Genomic DNA, 21,357 nt, shown 5'->3' with positions numbered 1-21,357 from the left:
GACATGACAGGTCTTCAATGGATGTTTATTTATTATTTAGTTATCTATTTAGTTATTCACAGCGAAGAGGGAGCCATTTGCAGTGCCTTGGATGTGATGGTAATGTGGTAGTCGCAGTTTGAATTTACACGCAATCTGAGCACCTTGGGCGATCAAAGAGACTGATTTCCATGTGGTAAAAAAATCAATGTGCAATGCGTACAATTTGTCAAGTTTTTGTTTTAGCAGCCATGATGATAATAAAAATAGCCATGACTTTGCTTCTGGTTCACGCAGTATGATTTTATGATATACTAGGTTTGTGCGTTCAAAAATGTGTAAACTTGAACGGCACAAGGCACCTCACTTTGAAATTAGCAAAATGCATGCTGTTGATTTTGCACATTGTCTCCTTTGTCTTCATAAACATGCAGTGTGGCAATTTTGCCCCAAATGTGCAAAACACAGGGAGGAAACATCCAAGTACATAAATTAAACACAAACAATGTGATCTATCAAGCCTCAAAGCAATTTAGGTGGCTGTGACTGAGCCTGTATGTACGTTTGAAAAGCAGGAACAACCTCTTCGTGCTCGTATGGCTGCTGTTATTCTGGTGGTGAAGAAACATAGGAGAAATTAAAGAATGCTTTGAGAATGTTTTTTACACATAGTAATACATTTGGAAAAATAAAATGAAAAATAGCACAACCATGTTGTTTGTCTTGCGATCCCAGTTTGGAGCGTTTGGATAAGTTACAGTCAGAAGAAGAAGCCATGCTAAAACGTCTCTGCATCTGCAACATTAGAAGAAGCATCCTCGTGTCTCTGTCTTCGGTAGACACCAGTGAAACATACAAAAACCCTAAATATGATCATCCCCACTCTCGAGAATCACTCAATTTTTCTTAATAGATCACCAGCAAAACGGCCACCAATGAAACACACAATTTTCAAGATTGCTCATGCAATTTAGAACTCGCTGTTTGGGAGCTCAGCAACACATCACTGATAACATGAACAGCATTCAATGATTGGAGACATGTTGTGCAACATGTTGTTGTACAACTTAGATTTTGTATTATTTTTTATATGTTTCAGTAAGTAATTCAACTTAAATTTTTACAGCAAGGTCTGTAGCCAACAATTGAATTTATTTTTACTACCACAGTAATGAGCTGGCAGCAGAAAATTTAAATGGGACAAATAAAACCAACTAAGTTCATTAGAGAATATATAAAACAGATAGAAAACACCTTTATAAAGCAAACCTTTGTAAAGCCCATTTGTGAAACATTTACATAACCCCCAAATCCCACTAAGATCATCAGTGAGGAGCTGTGTGAGATGTGTATGTGCACATACATGATTTACATATGAATCCTTTTCATACATTCCCGTTTGTTTTTATGATGCAGCAAATCTAGTTCAGTTAAGAGCTGATGTTCTGCCCATTAGAAAGAGTCCACTGTTTTTCCACAACCACCATGTTTATACACTACACTACAGTATATGAAGCAGGACGGGAGCATTGGTACGGAAAAGAGGGCTGTACCAACCATGGTTATGTTGCTTCAACACCGCAGACCTCGGGGCTTTGCTGACTGCCAAGCTGCAGTCACCCACAGAGCTGTGTGCTTATTTTCTCTGCCCTCTTCTTGACCATATGGAGCATAAGGGTCACAGGGACACTGTGTATCACAGATTTGTCGCTGTGTGCTACAGTGTGCGTATACATGTGCGTGTGTATATGTATCGTCCTGTTTGCAAAATGAGCCAAATCTGCCAGTGTCTGTGGATTTGGCAGCGGGGTGCATTGATTTTTGTCAGCATTTGCATTTTCCCGCCAGCCAAGAACACTTTTATTAGCTCTACCAATATAGATGCAGAAAACAGTTCATTCTTTTCCCATTCTGCTGTGTTGGACCTAACACAATGGTGCTTCTCTGTTTATGCAGGGATTCCGTTTTCCCATTAAAGTTCAAATCCAAAATTGCCAAGCCAATGCAACTGCTCCAATTCATGTGACTGATGACCTATTCCATTGCACAAGTGAAGACTAACCCTAGATGATAAATATAAACGCCAAAGGTCAGAGACACTCTATAGGTGCAAGATGATGAAGTGTCTTTTACTCCATTGCCAGACGATCTGGGGTCAGCTTGTCAGGGCTGACATCTTGACATAGTAGCAACCTCTTATTTAATCACCATATTAATTCACCCATCACAAAGGCCTAATGACAGAGCCGCTGGCCGATTAATCTCCGAATTTGATTTAGCGAGTGTCCATTCATCATAACTGACTCTTTCAGTATGCAATCAATATGGCCCTTTTAGTACTTCGGACACCTAGACCTCAAGAGGTACACAGTCATGGTGGGAAGAGTGTTATGATAAAGTAAATGGTTGCCCAGGCCAAAGGGGAGAAACATCCATCACGTACCAGTGCAGAAATCAGCAGCATTTTTTTCCTCAGGTTCTTTTGAAAGCGTCTTTATACAAGAAGCAAAGGGTACAGCACGACAGTCATAAACACTCTCATGAACAGTGTACGTGTGTGTAATCATGTCAGAGTGTCCAGTGTCTACCAAAAGCACAATGAAATCATCAGTAGATTAATCATTTTAGTCCATAGTTGGAAACCATGTAGTGATACATCCCTCTAGCTTGCGGCTGTCAATTTACTTGTGTACAGTTGTTTATGTATCTTGAAATAAGCTGTGCTGCTAGTGCACCTTGTCAGTATCCCTGCATGCTTGCACTTGGACACACTCTCGCCTGTACATACACACGCCATCAAGCCGCAGGGCAAAGGCAGCTCTGCTCACTCAAGGGGAAAGTGAACAGCTATGCCTGTGACAGCTGGAGCAGTCATGACATCCCTTCACCAAATATCAGGGATGGCTTAGGACGCAGTGGCGTATCAGCCAAGAGGGGTGCATTTACAACCTGGACCCGACGCCGAGACTCTAGCCTGCAACCAGGCTGAGGCGGCAGAGCTCAGTTTTTCCTCCTTGCATTTCCAGTGATAATGTGAGAAGTAATGAGTTTCTCCTTGGTCTACAGCCCATATAATAGCCCCCCATTTGCTTCAAAACAAGCCCAGCGGAGCAAATTAGATAATGTTGTGCCTGTAGAAAAATGAGCTGAATACTAATGTTTAATTTCAGAAGTCCAGTTTCAGTGATTCCTGATCAGATTCTCACCAGAATCTAGTTTCACTGCTTACGTTTCCCTAATCTTGTCTCGAACATGGTGATAACTCACTCAGCAGAACAAAAAAGCCACAAAAGTTTGGACATACACTAAAAATTCAAAGCATTATCGTCCGTAAACACTTTTCCTAATCATCCCAGAGTTTGGGTGATTGTTTGAAAGACTGAAAAATGATGGCTGTCTAAAATGTGTTAGAAACTGTTGTAATTGTGGAGGCAGCATTCAAAAAAGAATTATGCAAATGAGCATAATCACCTTCAGCCCCTTTAGCACCAGACCAATTTTAATTACACCTTAATTTTATGTATAAATGCCCCCAATTCATATGAGCTGCTGCAATAAGCCCCAATAGAACAGACTGAGTGGGAGGACTGTATAGGTACAGAAAATTACAACTCACTGTTATAGACTCCTGATTATGTGAGGTGGTGGCCAGGATGCTGGTTTTGAATACTGCTGAATGAACTTCGCCAGGGTGATAGATTATAGGATAACACGGTTTTGACAGAGGTGCCATGTGGACCAAATGGTGCTTCGCACATGGCCATGACGGTGTCTGTTTAGCTTGAAGATTTAGCGGGGCCAGTCCAGTTGAATGAATTTAAGTAAATTCATTTATAATATAGCTAAACATATATGATTCCAGGTTATATAGAAAGTCATGTCATACTCTTAAATGTGCTTACATGTTACAGTAGATCTTTGATGTTTTGGAAACTCTTAATCAACCAGAATTTGTTTTTTGGAGACTTTCTTCTTTATAAGTGAGGTTTTTTGAGGACTTTGTGGGCACATGTTTTCAACTAAGTGAGACTCGTCTGTGAAGTTTCCAGATTTTAATTTGCCTGACAACATTAAAAATTAACCCCTTTTTTCCCCCCTTTCCCTGTAGTATATGAAACCCTGCTACACTTTAGAAGTCGAACGTGCATACACTTCTACAAATGTTATTAGGTTTGACTGAAACAGCAAAACCACAGTCCTTCTTGAGGAGCCGTTAAAGTTGAGTAGCTGGGTCCGCTCTATAAATAGAGGCTTTTTTGTCCTGCAGGGACTGAAGATTGAGCATTGTTGAAAACACCGGAGGAGCATATGTTTAGGCGCAGCTTGTTGTGGCCTCAGATGTTCCTTAACAGTTGATTTCCTCAAGTTGCGATTTCTTTTTTCGCCACGTTATTGTGCTAATTATTTTTCGGCACGTTCCACTTGGGTGGCCGCACAAACTCAGCCCAGTTTTTTTCCTTACTCCAGAAGCACCCAGCACAAAGGCCACTGAATATCTGCCCAGCTGTGTGACACATTGGTTCCTTAACACTTTGACTGTTTTCAAATGCTTATGAGATCTGATGGAGCATTTTCTTGCTCTTTGCTTTGTAGACAAACACAATTTGTGCAGAGCGAAAGTCCTGCAGAGCTGCTTTCACAGCACTGATATTCAGGTATATTCATATATATATATATATATATATATATATATATAAGTCAAATGATTGTTTATATTGCATGTTGAGGGTGATTTGTATTCCACTTTGTACACTACAGCTCCCACCATGCTATAAGACTCACAAAATATGTACACAGAACTTCTATTATTCACAAAGTGCACAGTGATGCCACAAGTAATTGCTGTAGACAATAGCATATACTGACACGGAGGCAGAACAGCAATGCAGTCAAAACGAAGTGTGTCATTGTACCGCTTGTCATGCTGAATTTTCTGGCTATACATTTTTCACATTCCCCTCAGATTCTCATACAAGCTAACTGGAACCTTTGTTGTCTATGATTTGAAATGGGTCTGTACTTTGTAAGCGCACCTGTATACCAATGTTACAGCTGGAATCTGAATTGGTATTATTTTTTCTGCTGGAAGTAAGTACTGGGGTTTGACTAGACTGTAAAATATCCTGACTTCAATGTGTCAGATCTGATCTTGTCTGAAATTGTTAAAAAAAAAAAAAAAAAGAAAAAAAAAGAAAGCCTAGTCTGTGTTTCTTACTATAAAACAAACCAAAACAAATAATTAAAAATAATAAGCGAGTACATTTTCACGTTCTTTTAGTGTCGGCTGTAATTTCAGAATTGCCTACTGAGGTCAGGGTTTCAATGCTTGAATGCCCACATTTGCATCTTTGACTTACTGTTGCCCAGTGAGGGAGAATGGGCTGTTGCATCTCCTGTGATGTGCAAAAGTGAGAATGTACAACAGCATTCACTGAACTACATGCGCTCCACTGATCTCAGCATGGAACTATTTCACCACGGCGGGGTTTGCCTTCACATACAAATGCAAAACTACCGGGAAATGGGGCTCAGGCTTTCACTGGAACACGTTGAAATGTAATAAAATAAATTAAAGTCGAGGCAAACGATTCCCTGCGTGATTTTTTTTTTCATTTATTTTGAGTAAGCGTGTTGCGATTCCAAGCCTTCTTTGTTAATGCTGTTTATTTAAATGTGTTTGCGTGCGAATATTCATGCTAGTCTCCTTATCACCACTGTTTTCTATTCCCCAATTATCATGCAGGATCATACCAACAACACTAACCAAAGGCATTTGCAGTGGCTAGACTATATGTATGACCCTTGTTTGTCATTCCTAAGCCACTATGCTCTCAATCCATGCAGGCAAGGTGAAATCTGCATCCATTTGTCATATTTACATATGAACTAATGATTCCCCTGTGGGCTAACTGTGGCCTTCCAAATACTCTATGTGGTGCAACTGAGGGTGATGTATCGTACTAGTGGGCAACTGAAGCTGGTGACTAACTCAGTATGATACATGGTTTCACAGTCTAATTGCAGCTCCCAGCTGAATAGGCCATAAGCCAACAGAGACCTACTGACCTTGGTGAAAGTAAAAAAAAAAAGGCCCCATGCCTCTACATGACCCATTTTGTCACTAAAATATCTTTGTTAGACATTAAACAACTTTGAAAGGCTGCTGTGAATGACCGTGTTTGCCAGCAGTTACTACATGAGCAAGTGTGGCCGGGAAGCTGCTTGTGGACTGCACTGAGATAGTACTTTACATCTGTCACACACCCCAGCGAGAGCACCAATACACAGCTTATTTATGGTTATGTTGATATATGGCAGCGTAAAGGAATTGCACAGCATCAAGATGCCTCTACTGTATCGGGATGTATCATTAAACAGACCAAAACTCTGTTTCTACAAGTTAAAACAATCATGGCAGATTGGAAACACAGGGTGGAAGTGTGTTCTACTTGTGCAACTCCATGCAAAGATATTGATGGAAAAAAAAAAAAGGCCAAATAACATACTGTGTTTCAAAGAGGCAGATGCTGCCCTCCTTTGTTCTCTGTCACCGGTCTTCCTACCCTGTCTACACTACCAGCTGTTCTTCTGCTGTGCTCTCGAACAGCCAAATAAAGGAAGGAAACAGATAATTGAAAATGTCAATCTCATTAATTATCACAGCGAAAGTTGAAGAAGTAGCTGCGATGGGAAATGAATGGTTCTGTTTTCGAGTTCAGTGCTTACAAAGCAAAATGATACTCAGTGGAAATCGTTTTGTTAATACTTACTAAATTCAAAAAGCTTAGATCTATCAATCCATCCATCTATCCATCTATCTAAAGTTTCTTTTCAAACTGCAGTAAACCAACAGTAAATAGTGTCTCCTAACAGAAGGGGGAAGTTTTGACTAAGTGCTAGAGATTACCGTCTCTTGCGTGGCCAAATTAAACCACTGCTCCTGGTCCATTTACGGAGGTGCCAGCCAGTTTTGTACCTGTAACACATACTACAACCTCCTAATTGATTTTACAAGGCAGCTTAGACTCTAATTGCTGATTTGCCTGGGGAAGATTCTTGATCCAAATGGCTTAGCAACTTCTTTGTGGCATGCTAGTGGGAGATTTGCATTCACGGTAGAGTAGACAGGACAGGGATTGAATGAATGCATCAAGAAACAGGTTGTGTACTGCATTTAGAGCAAAGGGAGATATGAGCACTCTTACACGAGTAAACAGATGCATTCCATATCCAATCTTTTATGGCTTGGCACAGCGAATACTGTTTGCATTTGGAGTACACCGACGGTGATGATGATGATAACCAATTACATCATTTCTGTCTGCAAGATCAGGTAAGCAAGAAATTATTGCAGCTTTGAATAAGAGCCAAACTGCCAAGTGTTTAAGGATTACATTTTGCGAACTCTTTAAAACGGGTTGAGGAGCAATTAATTGGATGTGTTTTAGACCAAACTACTAAGTTTGACACTAATGAATCGTTTTTGATATTGTTATCTAAGGGAGAGAAGACAGCAGCACTTTGAAATCAAATGTATTGATTTCACTTCCTTTACATGATGTGTTATGAAAAACTAGAGTCCACTGTGTGCTCAAAACTTCCTCCATGTTCAACTGTCATCTCTGCTCCCTTTGATTGTGAACGAAGCTTCAATTCAAGACACGTCAATGAATTGGCTTAATGGTCATCAGCACAGAGATAGCAAATGCATCAATCAGCATTAACCAGTGTAGCAGGAAATCTCATTCAAATTCACATTACAGTAGAAGCCATTAAGCTAATGCAGTTAATTTTAATATCTCTGCATTGAAGGAACCCACGTTACTGCAGTAGCCATCATGGTTTACTCATATGACTGCAAACACCATAGTTGCTCCATAGACACCGAGCAGCATACTGACTGTGAGCCAATGCATTTGTGATTTTCACATTTATGCTCCAGTGATCTTTGAGTAAAGGTCCCTAATTTTCAGCAGTACTGGAACAGTGAAGCTTATGTTAGTGTTAGATTTAAAAGAGTATAATGAATCTCTTTGCTTTTCCAGGTAGTGCAGGAGAAACTACACTACAACACATTCACAAATTTCACCTTGTAATACGATAATAAGAGCATTCCCTTTTAGGATATCTATAAGCAGGATACAAATAGAAAATTGTTTGACATTGGAAAGGAGTGGTGAAACTCAAACATTGGAGCTACGTGCAATGAAGATTTAAAGCTGCATGTGTTCAGTATTTTTATATTAACAGTTATTAGGTGACTACATATAATGCAGAGTGCTCAACTGCTTTTATGGCCTGCAACTTCACTGTTACAGTGCACCATCATCTTTGGGCCTAATCAACAGGATTGTGTCTTTTACAAAATAGAACGATGCTTCTTTTTGGCGCTGCTCGGTTGTAGTGATGCATGATGCTTATTTTGTCCTGTTTGAACACCTAAATAGCTTTTCGCCAAAAAATTCTAATTGTGTTTAAACAGGTAATTCCCCAGCATGTCTGTAATTTGTTGTAGCGCATGAAGTTAATGTAAGATCGTATTAATAGTAAATTATACCCTACTGCTGTATTCAAGTCAAATATTAATTTAATTTTCTCATTGTTTTTGCTGACACTGATGGTGTGCCATTAAAAAAATATAAAAAGTATGACAAGATAGCTTTTATAAACATCTAATTAAATGAATAAAAATGCATCCATTTGTTCTCAACCCCAGTTGCACTATATGTCCTACTACTGTATATAAAGGGGAGACATCTTGCAAAAAATTTTTAAAAGTGCACATTACCATAATAATATTACTCAGATGTAATAATGTGCCACTGAGACCTTAAACCTAATACCAAATATATTCACCACATCACAGGATCAGAAAACCATGAATTCAATTTTTTAAGCACAAAAAGGTCCATCGTTAAATCTCGGAGGTGCAGCGAGACTCTGATCAGCTCACATATTCTGTGTTGCCTTGGCCTTAATTTCCAAATATGCTCCTCAAACACCCGAGAACTAAACAGTACGGGAATATGATGGGAGTAATCTGACAGAATATATGCGGTTTTACAAGACTAGCCGGGCAGAAAATAGATTGGTTGTGATTTGGGGGACTTAGGATGCGAATGTCGTGGGTTACACAGAAATAATGTGCCACTCACAGTGCAGATGCTGCTGCCTCTGCATCCAACACTGAAAGCCCACAGCTTCTTTCATCGTATCAAAGCTGAGCATTTGTAACCTTCACATTTGGCTCCTTTAAATATCCTTACAGGAAATATAAAACACTAAATTGGGACCTGATGGTAAAAGAGTTCCATTTAGACCTTTCTCTAATCTTTTAGTTTCTCTGTGGTGCTGTGAATGTAAGCTCAGTGTTTCTGTACGTACCTCGACAGAAGTGCAAGGTAATTACTGAAACATATGGATGGTTGGACCTTCTCTTAACCCTGTCACTAATGATGCTTGCTTATTACAGAAGGGCACTGGAAGGACACTTTTACCATTTACTGATATGTCCCACTAGAGATCCATGACTCCCACACTTGACATGAGAGAAAGCTATTAGAGCTTTAAAGAGAAATGTGGAAAAAATATATATCTGATAAACACAACCTTATTAATGCTCAACAGTATTCCTGAAAATTAAAAATAAAAGGCATTTACAAATTCAGAAAGGTTTCCGTTTCAAAAATGTGGAACTGGACCACTTCATCTCTATCATTAGAAACGTTAATGTAATTACTATTTGACATAATCAGTCTTACCAACATGCTGGTTCTTTTTTTTTTCATAAATACATTTGATTTGGATGGTGTGGCATGTTATAATGTCTACATTATAACATAAAGACAGGAATGGTCCATATTGAAAAAGGCAAACTCAACATATTTCCTTCCTACATGTAAAATATTAAACAGTTACTATTACACTGCAAGCTGTTATCAACAGCATTAAGCATCCACTGATGGACTAAGAAAAATGGAGGCCTCTCTGAGGCTGATGGTGCTCCAGGTTTACATGTAAAATTACAACAATTGCTTAATCTTTGCTACATCAAAGCTTTTCCATTGGCCGCAGATTCACTTTAACTCCAGACAACCCACTTCAACTCCATTAGATTTTCTTTGCTGAATGGGATCGGGGAAGATGCCTCCTCATAATGCCCATTCGCTTAAGGCAATTTTTCAGCAACCCTCTCTTATGTTAATGGACCCTAGTCCATGCAAAACATGCGTACAACCCCCAGGTACACATTGCAGTGTGACCCAGCCAACTGGAACTTTTGTTCGTGTAGTCTTGTGGCTATGGGCAAAAGTAATGCTGCTACATAACAGACTAAAAGCACTGGCAGACAGCAAGAGGCCCAAATACAATGTCTGTAGCTGGTGCAGAAGCAGTTTTGAAAATAGCTTCACTCCTTTAGCTCTATGCAGCACTTACACCAGCCAGGTGGAATTACCTTTTGCTAAATAACCCTTTGCATCAGCAGCAGCTATTAAATAGTTGCATTAAATCTTGTTATATATGACAAACAAGCCTTTTGAAGAGCTCGATACTTAAAATGACGATGAGTTACTGGATCAAATTCGAATTACCAAATGATTTGACGCAGCCTCACTGTTCTGTTAATTGCAGCAGAAGTCCAGCTGAGTGGCTGAAATGAAAGGCATTTAAGGCTAACAAGTAGATCTGTTCGGCCATCATTCATGACAAACTTTACTCCAAGGGTGCTCATGGAGCACCTCGACACATTTCCCAACCGGCACATAGCACACATCTTTGATTGGGCCATAACGCCAGAGCAGTTCTCACATCCATCTCTTCCAGTTGCTAATTGAGACAGGAGAAAAGGCTTCAGCCATTCCATTCTTTCCCTAAATGACTATTGGACACTGGAGACCAGATGGTCTGTCTGCGAATGTCACTGGTGGCCAGTTGTTACATTTGACAATGTGGGCTGATCTGGCAAGTATCAGTACAATTTTTTGCTGCCTTCAAGCAGGAGCAACTGGGGAAATAGCACTTGGATTGATTTCATCCCTCATTCAGTGCACAGCAAATATTTTTGACAAAGACATATGGTGGAGAGAAGTGCACAGCAGAAGGCTGCCTAGCCTCAAGCCTGAGCCGTTCACTTGATTGTTTCAGGCAACATGCACATTTAGACAAGCAATGTATGCAATGTACACATGCGGGCCAGGCAGGCAGGCACACACACACACACACACACACACGGCTTTAGCTCACACACACACACACAGCACAAAACACACACGCACACAAAGGCAAGCGATAAATCTCTGCAGAACCACAAATACTGTATTTCCCCTTAGCAGAACTCTCCCAAGAGCCTTTTCAAATATAATTTACTGTGTACAAATATAATTCACCGCAGTGCTTTGTGCTGGTCTGATTAAATAATATTCATCAGCCTACATGGAGTCAAGCAATGTGTCTCCAGAACACTATAATGCATGCAGATATTGGCTGTAACATGTCAGAACGGACGTAATCCTGCCTCCACCTCGGCGACCCTTCCTCCAGCTGAACCAATCTTTGAGAAATAGAGTCTTTCACCTTCAGTCCATTTGGAATTGGGGGGTGATGGGGGGGGGGGACCAACCTGACGTTCAAAGTTGCTTGCTAAAGCAGAGTCCCTGTCTGGGCTTTGGCAGCTGGACTGATAGCCAGCCCTGTGGAATGGCAGCTGTTGAAGGGCTTTTTAAATTGCACCCAGGTTGATGGGTGGCTGTCAGGAGGCCAATGGACAGAGTATTTCTAAAGGGAAAGAAAGACATGTTGAGGAGGAAGGGGGGGGGGGTTGGCGGAAGGGGTGTCTCAAATCCCAGAAAATAAATAAATAAATATTGGAATAAATGCTGGAATAAAGGGGGCACTAAGGCTTCTTCTAGGTAGCAGCCCATCATCACATTCATCATGTTCGTCAGAATTGATATGTTCAGACTAAGTTTACATACATATAGCTTGATAAGACCTCACCTGTGACAGGTACAAATGGAACTGTCAAACACCAACAGTGCTCTCAGTCTGCTATTCATAGTACTCTGCGATGGTCATAATCTTCTATTAATATCAATAGCTAAGTTTCCACTAGCCTTTGAATAAAATCACACTGACTTTTATTTTATACAAAGCAATGTGGAAAGACTGTGTTTTGCCATTGTCAGTACAGTGGAGCACTGTGGGTGTCATAATGTGACTCTTTCAGCCTCGCTGGCTGTGCAACAGATGGTGTTTTAAGAAGGTCATCGTGTCTATTTTCCCCCAATTGTTACACATGGTAGTTCCATTATTTGAGGATATTTAAGACATAATCTGAAAACCTGTCAGGCTGTTGTCAAACTGCAGCCGAATAGACAGGGTGCTTAGGCTGTGTGGGGTGTTCAAGATTGAAATGTAGTGATGGTACGCTGGTATATAATTTGAATAACCTATTCGGTCAGTGCTTGTACTATCTTACAGCATACAGTAAAATGACTAGCAGTAAGGGCTGCCGTCTAAATATGTTACATACTAATGTGAAGGCGGGTTCGGGTACCAATAGATGGAGACTCTTGGTCTATATTTAGGAACATAGCAATCCTGTCTCTTTCTTCCAAGCTCAAGCATTTTCAGTAGTACTTTATTTACTGCATCTCCATGAAAACAAACAGACCTTCCCTTCTGTTTGTGCTGCACCTCCAACCAACTGGTCCTGCGAGAGTCTGATAGTACCCAAGTGCCTACATTCATGGCCAATTATTAGCCATAAATCGCAGAAGGGTGGTAGGACCTCTGACAGGTGGCTCTCTTATTGCCTGCTGATTGCTGGAGTGCACCTATTAATCCTTTTCTGTATTCCCCACTAGTCAAGAAACCTTTTTTTTTAGTAGAGGGATGGATCAGACACAATGGGGCTACCAATTTTCTCTTCATCTTGTGTTCTGCTCTCTCATTCGCTTTCTCCCAGTTTATATTCACATTTTGGTCTCGCTGTTCCAAGGTACTGAGCATCATCTTAAGATAAAATATTAATCCAGAATGGTTTGTTTTTATTTTTTTATAAGGTCGGGCATATCAGATTTGCATAATGTCAATTTACACACACTACAGTTAACATGGAGAGCAATATTAAGTTTGTGGTAATTACAACAGTGGTTCAAAGATGATTGTATATGTGGAAATGTAAAGGATTTGTGCATATCCGAGCAAACGACTGTATGCTTTTATTGCATTCACTAAAACCAAGCACAGCACGCATAAGCCTGTGCCTAGAACATCTCAGTGATTATATGCCAGTGAAGTGGCAGCATACTGTACTTCAAACTGTAGCCATTTAGTCTCAGTAACTCCATGACATAGCTTGCATATAAACTAGAAATAAATTCCCCTTCAGCATTTTGACAGCAGCTATTCAGATACTTAGCCCTCATACTCTGCAGTTATATTCCTCTGCCAGAATCAATTGTGCTGGCAACCATTGCCAAGCTTGAATTTTATCTCCAGCAGGAAAAAAAAAAAAGGGGGGGGGGAAAGGGAAGAGAGCATGGAGATATGCTGTTTATCAGTCACGCAGCTAATTCTCTTTCCCATCTCTTGATTCTCCTTTTGAAAGTGAACTTGGTATTAATCTGCAAGACCTTGAGCGCCTTATGCACACAATCTGCAGTGATGTGGCCCTTTTCTGCCCTTTTTTTTTTTTTTGGTCAATCTCTGACCTTTTGAGTGACACCCACGTTTTAATTAGTACTAAACTAAAAAGCTGCTCGGTGCCAACCGAGCCATTTTCCCTTTGTTCTCAAAACTCCTTTTTTGTACCCCAATGAAATCTACGGCGGATATACCACATTCAAGTACTCACTGAATACCAGTGGTAAAGAAGAGGCTTTTGTAACGAGTTGGAAAATTACAAGGGCTTAGGCGTCAGACACATATGCCAGCCAAATGTAATCAGTGGGTAATAAATGTTTGCCCTTTACACTATAAAAAGCAATGGCAGTGCTGAATAACTGCTCAGATCACTATGTTGTTGCAGCTGTGATTAAAAGTGTTTCCAAATAAGCAAACCTGCTATCTCCATCCGTGCCTCTTGAACTCTTTCCCACAAATGACATCAGCTTCTTGTGATAACAGCTTTTGTGAAGAGATGAATATACAGTAATCTAATGTGTGTTTTCTGTTGTCTTGCAGCTCTTAAACTGTTTGGGCGGTTGCTTGAGTGCTAAAAGGTAGGTTTTTTGCAATTAACTCTGACCCAACAATCACTGTAGAGTCGACAACGAAGTTCGGACAGAGCATTTTATAAGATGGGTTTCCATTTCTGCTCATGTCTGAGGGCTGCATTAATGCTGGTTGTAGCAGAATGGCGTCTCAGAGGGTAGAGTGTGAAGGCCTCTTGCTCTTTTCTCCCCACTGTTTAATTAGCACGGTCTCGGAGACTGGGGGTGCCACTTTAGCAGTCACGAATCCTGCCCAGCCAATAAGAACTTGTGTTCCACTACGTCTGACAGAGATAAATGGCGTGCCGCAGCCCCTCAGCCTTGCCCATCATCTATGCTACCAATGCGACAGTGCATTGTGGGGAGACTAGAGGGGGTGCCACAAATCTAAACGGGCGTGTGGGTCATTCAATAACAACATAAATCTGTGTGGGTGTTTTCGGTGCGTTTGTGTGTACATTGGGTTTACAAAATGAACCAGATAAGCTTATGTTTGCTCTGTATGTGTGGATATGTGTTTGCTGAGCACATATTCACAATCTTGACGAGACCCAATAGGTGCACTGTGGATTTTCTTCTTCTTTTTTTTTTCTTTTTAACATAGAAGTACATCCTCTTATCAGACAGAACCAACGCAGAGTGGACCATGCCTCCAAATTAAGATGCACTATTTCACCCAAATGAGATTCTGGGGCTGAGTTTGGTCAACAGCTGGAACATTTATAATAGTTTTAAGTAGTGATCATGAGCCAAATGCTGGTTGAAAAATTACAGCCTGCAGCTGACCGGAGGAAACATTTAGGAACTGGGAAATTGATTAAAAGAGATCTGCTGTCTATCTTTGCAAAAAAAAAGGGACTGTCAGAGAGATTGCAGTAAGTACTTAGTTAGTTAGTCTTGGTCATGTACCTACCCAAGCATCGTCTGATCAAATCACGTGAGCACACTGTTCTTCCCTGCACAGGAAACCTGCAGCACATGTGCAACACCACTAAACGACCGAGATAATTATAGTTGTTGGGGGGGGGGGGAGCTTGTCTGCCAAACACGTGTTCTGTTTGAAAAATGACGAATCACTCAAGTTTAGATCACACAGGAAAGTTGGAACAGAGCTTGTTGTCAAACAGTCTTCAAGTAGGATTACATAGGTCTTGTCCAATTTGACTAAGTGAAAAGTTATTTTTAGACATTTGGTGCTGTTATTGGTCGCTGGGGGGTTCCAGTAAAACATCACATGATAATAAATCATCTGAATGCAAGTGTTGGGCCCAAGAAAAAAAAAAAAAAACGACCCTCAAACTCATCAGGCTGAATTTAATCAGTTTCCACTCCAAACAAGGAAGTGTACTATAGAGAACAGTTTATATAGTGCAACTTTAAAAGAACTACAACTGGGCTAATAGGCATTTCATTACAAACATACAGTATTTCCTTTAGCTGATTAACTTGTGTCTGTCTAAGGCGAATGAGTACGGCGGGGCTTTTCTTTCTGAAACAAACTATAACTTCTCAGGTTTTAAGTATTTCATGACCATCTCAGACTGAAGCATTACCAAACAAAGTGTTTGTATTAAGAAATAATTATTCCCGCGTACTGACACCTCCTTATGACTAACACACACTTTACTTATTAGGGTGGTTTCTGCAGTAATTGCCGCTGCTTTTCCCCTGTCTCCTGTTCCAGCGGATCATAGCAAGGGAACAGTTTGTAGCAGTGGGGGCATAATTAGTGATAGGCCTTGGACATGTCATACTCTGTTAGTCAGGCTCGCTTTAATTCCTTTGTCTCCTCCCTGCTCATAGCACTTATTTAAAGCCGTGTGCATGTAAGTGTGTATCTTTACTCAGGCATTGCTGTGCATGTGCATACTTAATGCATCTAGTAACATGTTATTTGACCCTGTATAATACCATTATGGCAGTAAAAGAAAGAAAGATTTATCAGGATGGAAGGTTGCACTTACGTTTTGTCTTTTCTGTCCGTATTTAAGATACCTTTTTGCGAGTGCCCCTTTGAATTCCTCTAGAACAGAAGAAGAAGAAATCATTGAAAATGCGACTTAGTCTTGAAAGCTAGAAAGGCCTCAATATTCAACTGGCTCATCAGACAGATTTTGGCTATAATATAAAGGAAACCCTTTTTAGGTTTTCTGTTTGTGTTTTTTTTTTTTTTTTTTTTTAGCAGTTCCCTTTTGCAGCAAAATGCATAAAACAGGTTTTGTATGATGCCAAAAGGCAGACTGGTGATTACTGTCAAAGGATGCTTTTTGGCATGATGATGATGACGATGATGGTGATGGTGTGTGTGTGTTTGTGTGTGTATATGTGTGTGTGTGACATTTGGGGACGTGTTTCTCAACCTCGGCCGTTGATGTGAGAATGAAAGCCACTTTGAGGATACAGCATATAGCTAGCAGAGAAAAAAAAAAAAAAAAACAGCATCTTCCTCCACCTTCCTTTGCTTCTCTCCAGTTTTCCCCCTTTCTTTTTTCTTCTCCTTCTGCCTTTCTACCCTTCTCATTCTCCTGCCACTCTACCCCTTGCTATCTCCCTGTGCCTGCCTTTCCCCTCCCTCTGTTGTTTCCATATCCAATTTTCCCTATACATCCAGCCCACTCTTTCTCTGTTCGCCTCTGTTCTCTGCCAGAGCTGTTTTCATGCTTCTGCTCACATGTAACTGCTCTTCTCCCTCTCCTCCCGCTTTTTTTTACCCTTTTTTCCACTCCAGACCTCTCTCTTTTCCCTGTGCAAGGCCGGCAGTAGTGAAGGACACTGCCCAAAGCAGGATGATTAGCCTAATAAACACCCCTTAAGAATCAGGAATTACGCAGACAATAATTCAAGCCCACGTCCTGTGCATCATTCATGTGTTAATCAAAATTCCTGACATAAAATTCACTTCACATTTAACTGCACTTTGTATCCGCAACTCGGTTTGGCGATGTTCATTTCTAAATGTGGAGCACGGGGGGTTCAGGTGTGTGCCTAAAGCCATTTTAGGGAATATTCCTTCAGCCACAGCACATGGCACCTCTGCAGATTGCAACCCTTGTGCTTCTGTTCTTGCATCACGCTATGTTAGCTTTACAAAGAAAGAACAAAAAAAAATAAAATAAAATAAAACCTTGAACTTGAATTAAACTCAGAATAACTAGAATTTTTACAACTCTGCGTGGTTGGATTATTGCTCAGGTAACCTCCTGAGCAAACTCTATGTGCCACTTTTATCCTAGATAAAGTAAACAGGCAGGGGGAAAAGTGAAAAAGAAAACAACTCTCTTGATTTAACACTATGTGATTTACTTAATGGGTACTCCTACAACTCTTCCCAGGTGGGCACTGCAGCAGTTGTGCAGAATATATCATCAGTTACGTTATACAAAAAACAAAACAAAAAAAAAAAAACGCTGATCTAACAGAATATTTGCTTTTGTTCATTATGAACGTAACTGCCGTGTAATAAAGATTGCATCAAGGTTGTGTTGTTATTGCTGTAGACCTTTATCCCTTCCATTACCCATCATCAGAGGACACACTCTGAGTACAGCTTATTCAGACTTCAGATACACATCAAAGTCAAAGTGTCTCGCAAAGCTTTCTTGTTCTCGACTATCTTAAGTAAGTCTAATTTTCTGTGTATTCAGGGGGAAATTAGGACTGCTTTCAAACTAACAAATATGGCTGACTGAGATAAAGCTCTGCGCTGCCCAGCTCTGTTCTCTCCAACAAAACAAAACAAAAAAAATAAAAAATAAAAACAAGAATTTGACAGCTACAAGGACATTTTAAATGTAATATTTAGAGAATACATTTCAGACAAAACATGCCTTTTCATGAGGTTACCATGGCGTCTAAAAAACTCTTTCCCGTGTCTTTGCTTCTCCACAAATGTGTGGCAAATTATGGTTCATGCGTCCCCTCTTTTGTGTTAGTTGTCAGCAGGTGTGATTGATTCTTAACACTGAAACACAGAACAAAACACGTGTGCTGCAACAGTGTGTGTGTAGGGTGGGTGGGTGGGTGGGTTGGGGGGGAGGTTAGCAGAGCTCTTTGTGCTTGAAAGGTGCAGTGCATGTTTATGTGTAACTGTCTCAACTCAAATTAGACTCGTCTATGAGCAAATCCTGGCATAACTTTGCACAGCCGGCGCCTGGTTTGTCCGCCAGACAATACTACAATACAATAAGACGATAATCACTCAATGAATCATTGTTCTTATGAGATGTCTCTACATATGCATTTCTTAAATCTACCATATCTTATCCTGAATTCAAACCACGCATGTCTCCCATGTGCTGCTCATACCTCTAGCAGTATTTGCTTGATTGTAATTCACCTTCTACTATTTCTAGAGCCCAGGCAGCTTGTTTGCTATTGATTTTATTTACAAGGCTTCTATATTTTACTCAGAGCAATTGTTTCCAAGTGCAGGCATGAATCAATGCTTCCCTCGAGCCTGCGCTGGCGACTGCACGCAGCTCGATCCCTCCAATTTATGTTTTAATTATGATGATCTACTAAGTGTTGGAGGCTTGGCCCTGATCAGTATCAACAAGCCCACGGGAATGCATCGGATCATATACTGATTTTTAGTATGTATAAAATCTAAATATAGTGTTGGTTTTGACAGTCCGGACTCTCAGCTCTGCTGATTTGATTTGAAGATGCTGGTGAAGAATGCAGTTACAGGGACTTTAAACATTTTTGCTGACATGGTTAAAGTTGACTAAATGCAGAAAGGACATGTAAACACTAGGAAATTGGTAAAAAGATCAACACCTCTGTGTTGACCTCTGGGAGGCCACACACAAAGTAGCAGCTAGTGGTTTATGTCATGATTTGCTATCAGTTGTTGTTCCTACAGAGTATAAAAAAACAACAACCGCTCGGCTCATACAGTCTCGTTCGGCACCGTGGCTCCAGACTGGATTTTATGCCCCTCCATGTTTGTTCCGTTCTGTTTTTGTTCGGCGCAGCAGTATAAGATTTGATCACTTGTCATTAGAAACGATTGCTCAACTCAGTGTGCCATATAAGTGGCTTCTGGCAAGCCTGGCAGCCATAAATTTTATTGACCCCCGTAATTAGGACAGATCAATAAAAGGCAGTGTCTCTCGCTGCTTCCTGAGAGAGCGTTGGCCGTTGCACTTTTCTGGGTTCGGATTCCAGTGCAGTCATAGAAAGTTATGACATAGCACCATAAAAAAAGAAATCTTTATGGTTTGTTTTACAAAAAAAAATAAAAATGTAGAGCAGAAAACATTCGTAATATCAATCAAAAATCATGAAGTACTACTAATCTATGTAAGAGAAAAATCCACTAGAGCTAGAGATAGAGATTTTCCCTCTTTATAATTTTTTGGCTGCTGTTTTGTCTTCCACCATCTGCAGATGCTCCACCAGTAATACCTATTATAATAAAAGAGAAGAACGACCCCATAGCGTGTTGCTGTCAAGCCTCTTAAGTTGATAGCTGTGTCTTTGCACACTGCAGGAAGAATCTCTTTCTGTCAAACAACAGCTGGTGAAGACAACATGATGCGCAGGCCATGGATGAGTGAGCCATCAAACCTCCGTCTATGACAGTATTTTGGCAAGCCACATTTCATAAGAGTCTGTCGCACTCTGCTCCGCTTGTGTGGTGCATGAATCAATGATAATTGTACTGTGTTCTCACTTGAGTGGCAGAAGTATCTCCCATGCAGCAGCGCTAGTCAAAAAAGGCGAGTTTTTTTTTTTTTTTTTTTTAGGTGGGGGGTGGGATCAAGACATATACAGATATTAGCATGAATGAAATGACTCACAGCTCCCCTGGGATTATGATTCATTAGTTGGAAAATGTTCCTCACAGAATGCCAATACAGTTAATTTAATGTACAGTATATTCCGAGCACCAATGGAAAACGAGGTGACGCCTGTGCATGACACATGCCCTGCTGTTGACATGGATTCAAAAGAGAGTTGTGCAAAGCAATTAATATACATGCTGCTCTGGCTGTAGCTGACCCAGTGGGGTATGGAAGGTAAAGGAAAGAAATCCCCTTTAGGGATTACGAGGGTGTTGGGGTTTTTCGCTCTATCATTGTGTTTCACCTAGGCTGGGCCAACATGTTACAGGCGCAGTATGGATTCCATCAGAAATGCTACTCACAAGCTTTCAAGTAAACATTAATCAAATCAAAGCTCAACAACCATATCCTGGGCTCCATCGGGGCCCTAATTCCAATCCAAACCGAGCTCCCTTTCTTCCCTTTATCCCTCCTGAAAAGCGAAGTGATTAGAAGTAGACTTAAAGTGACTATAGCCCCCCCCCCTCCAAACCTCACCCTACCACATTCTCGACGGGACCTTCTTGAATCCCCAAAGCCTGAGCCAGTTTATCAACATCAGGAGATCAGGCAATCTCTCCCCACCCCACTTCAAACAGGGAGCCAGCAATGTGTTCCACGGCCTTTGGTGTAATCTCTTTGGCTGTCGACAGATCCAGCGAGGGGTCAGCTCTGATAACAGGATCGCTCAGGTGGAGACAGAGGACGGGGACTGCTACAGAAAAAGACTACAGAAAAAAAACAAAACAAAAAAAAAACAAAACAAATGTGGGCAAGGCGAGTTTGGATGCAGTGGAGCTGGAATTTCACATGAGGAGGAAGATTTTTGTGCAGCATTTGCAAAGCACGGGGTCGTGAGGGTCATTACTTGCCCACACGGGTTCATCGCAGCGTGCACAAAGCAGAGTCACATGCATTTTCAAGGAAAGTAACTCGTGTTGAAAAGTTTAGCCAATCAACACAGTTCTGAAAATTAACTGTTTAAGTCATTAGCAGCCAAACATTTGCTGGTCGCAGCATCTCTACTGAACAGTTCCCTACTTTAAGTATTTTACATTGCTAAACTCAATATCTTTTGTTTTGGAATGGCTCAAGCTGAAGCAAAATTTCAACATCACCTTAGGCTCTTAGAAACGGAGCTTGTGAAACTATTTTTCAGATAATATATATAGTATATATATATATAAACTAAACAATTGATCAAATGATTGAGAAAATAACCAACAGATTCATCAATAATGAAAATAATCACTGCAGCCTGAGCTGCGTGAGAACAGGGATTGGTGCCAATAATAAAAGCTTCTGCTCAAAGAAACACAATTATATCCTGACTA

The 21,357-nt window shown here is 40.6% G+C and overlaps 1 protein-coding gene across 19 annotated transcripts in view; it reads left to right on the top strand.

Annotated features, from left to right (window-relative positions):
* LOC113157074 (protein tyrosine phosphatase receptor type D) overlaps nt 1-21,357 on the top strand; it is a 315,285-nt gene that overhangs the window by 164,030 nt on the left and 129,898 nt on the right. For all 19 annotated transcript variants that reach the window (XM_026352333.1, XM_026352323.1, XM_026352322.1 and 16 more), the window contains exon 8: nt 14,167-14,204. The gene's annotated coding sequence lies outside the window, so the exon portion shown is untranslated. The remainder of the gene's footprint in view (nt 1-14,166; nt 14,205-21,357) is intronic.

This window comes from Anabas testudineus, chromosome 18 (assembly GCF_900324465.2).
Source record: "Anabas testudineus chromosome 18, fAnaTes1.2, whole genome shotgun sequence".
In the NCBI taxonomy this organism is placed as follows: domain Eukaryota; kingdom Metazoa; phylum Chordata; class Actinopteri; order Anabantiformes; family Anabantidae; genus Anabas; species Anabas testudineus.
Note: the sequence above shows the minus strand (reverse complement) of the source record. Positions and strands in the feature narration are given on the sequence as shown.